Source organism: Macadamia integrifolia, chromosome 9, assembly GCF_013358625.1.
Source record: "Macadamia integrifolia cultivar HAES 741 chromosome 9, SCU_Mint_v3, whole genome shotgun sequence".
Taxonomy (NCBI): Eukaryota; Viridiplantae; Streptophyta; class Magnoliopsida; order Proteales; family Proteaceae; genus Macadamia; species Macadamia integrifolia.
Window position 1 is genome coordinate 2169086 of NC_056565.1, and position 2592 is coordinate 2171677.

At 35.3% G+C, this 2592-nt stretch overlaps 1 long non-coding RNA gene across 1 annotated transcript; it reads left to right on the forward strand.

Moving 5' to 3' along the window:
• The first annotated feature begins 206 nt into the window (after positions 1 to 206).
• Positions 207 to 2080, forward strand: LOC122088614. Its single transcript, XR_006143102.1, has 5 exons — positions 207 to 369; positions 535 to 840; positions 1261 to 1324; positions 1494 to 1733; positions 1854 to 2080. It is a non-coding gene; the product is annotated as an uncharacterized LOC122088614 (long non-coding RNA).
• The last annotated feature ends 512 nt before the right edge of the window (positions 2081 to 2592 follow it).

The window sequence follows — 2592 nt, forward strand, 5'->3', positions numbered from 1 at the left end:
ATATTTAGCCCTGGTAATATATTGAGCTTGAGATTTTAAAAAATAAAAAAATAAAAATAAAAAATAAAAAAAAATATTCATCTTTTAGGACTATAGTGGTTGATTACCCAATTGAAAGCATGATTTTGAATTTATTTTGTTTTTCTTTTCTCTCTTGAAGGTGTTGCTGGTTTAGCAGTCACATATGGACTTGGTTTTAGTTTGCATGGGGTCGTATGGGATCTTTGCGGTCTTGAGAATAAAATCATATCCATTGAGAGAATGTTACAGTATGCATGCATCCCTAGTGAACCCCCTTTGTTGGTAGAAGAAAATAGACTAGGAAGTGACTGGCCATCACAAGGGAAAATTGATATTGTTGAATTGCAAGTAATCCCCAATTTCAATTCCTCAGTTCTTTATTTTCCTTTCTTTTTTTTTTTTTCTCTCATTTTATGGAATAGATCCTCTAAAGCCTTATGTTGTTGGATAGTTCTTCCTACTCTTGTAGAATTCTTTTAAGCTTTATTATTTTATTGTTTAATATGTATGTAGGTCCGGTATGCCCCACACCTTCCACTTGTGTTGCGAGGTCTCACATGCACTTTTCCCGGAGGGATTAAGATTGGCATCGTTGGGAGAACGGGGAGTGGTAAATCAACTCTCATACAAGCTCTCTTCTGCATGCTTGAACCTATAGCTGGTCATATTTATATAGATGATATCAACATCTCCAAGATTGGCCTTCATGACTTGCGATCAGGATTGAGCATCATCCCGCAAGATCCAACAATGTTTGAGGGGACTTTGAGGAATAATCTTGACCCGCTTGAAGAATTCACTGATGAACAGATCTAGGAGGTAGGATTCTTTTACTTATTACGAGTAATTTAATTAGTGACAAAGATATGAGGGACATATATGCTTCTTAATGATGATTCACATAATAAACAAACACATTGCAATTAACTGGTTAGGACATGTAGATATTATAATTGTCTTCTTTTCTTTCTGTTTTTTCAATTGTTTAAATCCTTTATGTAAAGATATTGGAATCATTTCATTGAATACAATGGATCATCTTTTGACCAAGTTTTGCTTAAGAGATTCTCTTGGAACTTTGAAGTCCATTATTTTCATCTTTCTATTTTCCATTTCCACTTGGCACCCCCTTCTTGGTTCATTTCATCTTTTTATTAGGTCATCCTTAATGATCAATTCTATGTCCTCTTGGATAATCAAGCGAGGTGGTAAGTTAATGTTTTATTTTTGTTGTTTTAGGCTTTAGATAGATGCCAACTAGCTAATGAAGTTAGAAAGAAGGAAGGGAAGCTTGATTGTGCAGGTTAGTTTCTTCTTATGTTCACTCTATACCAAAAATTTCAACATCAATTTATCCATGCCTAAGTACACAATCCTTCCCCCCATCCCTTTTCCGACAAAAGTAGGAGAAGAAAGTTAATGAAAATAAGGTGTTGAATAACTAACCCATTTTCATATGGTGTCTATCACAGTGACTGAGAATGGCGAGAATTGGAGTATGGGTCAAAGGCAGCTAGTTTGTTTAGGACGGGTATTACTCAAGAAAAGCAAAGTGGTAGTACTCGATGAAGCTACAGCATCAGTGGATACTGCAACTGATTATCAAATTCAGCAAACTCTTAGGGAACACTTCTCAAGGTCTACTGTCATCACAATTGCGCATAGAATAACTTCAATTCTTGATGTTGACAAGGTTCTCCTTCTCGATAATGGTTAGTAGCTAGAAATTAGTACTATACAATCAAATGGTCTTAGTTGAGTTCGATACATGTATTCTCATTATTTTCTGGTGTTTGCATAATCAAATTGATAGTTTTTCTTGTCTTAAGCAGGCATTGTACTAGAATATGATTCTCCAGCCAAATTGCTAGAGATCAAGTCCTCAGCATTTGCAAAGCTTGTTAAGGAGTATATTCGCAGATGTAGTTCCTAGTTTTTTAATCTAAATAAATGAGTTTTGAATGTTCACAAGTATGTAGGCTGCATTAGATCGAGGTGCATAGATATTTTAATTTATTTATTAAAAAACAATTGTTAAGAGAAAAAGGTGGAATAGATAATGAGGTTGCTTGTAATCATTTGACTTGGAATTGACATTCAGTTGATTATTGGGGGTAAAACCGAAGATGAGAGGGGAAAATATTTTCTTCATGCATGTATATAATCTGAATTGATCTATTAATCTGTTAATAAGTCGTTTCATGGCAATTCTATCTACGCTTTATTGTGAAAGGCCAAATCCGCCCATTCAGTCATAAGTATCTGTTGGTGTATGATGTCTTATATTTCATCATAGTTTAATCCAGGGAGTACTGGTGCAGCGCCTAGACAGGCAGAACGAGCGTTGTAACCTTATTCTCCATTGATAGTGAAGCAGGATCTCATCTCACCGGGGACGTAGAAAATCTTGCCGAACTCGTAAATTTGTATGCATTGCTTGTTCTTGTTTTTCCATTATCTTCTGCATCGTTTTAGGGTTGCGTTTCTACAGTACCTCCATATTCCATTGAGTAGAATTCGATAATGGATTTGAGTCAATGGTTCAAAGACTTTCTTTCCTCGATCTTGATT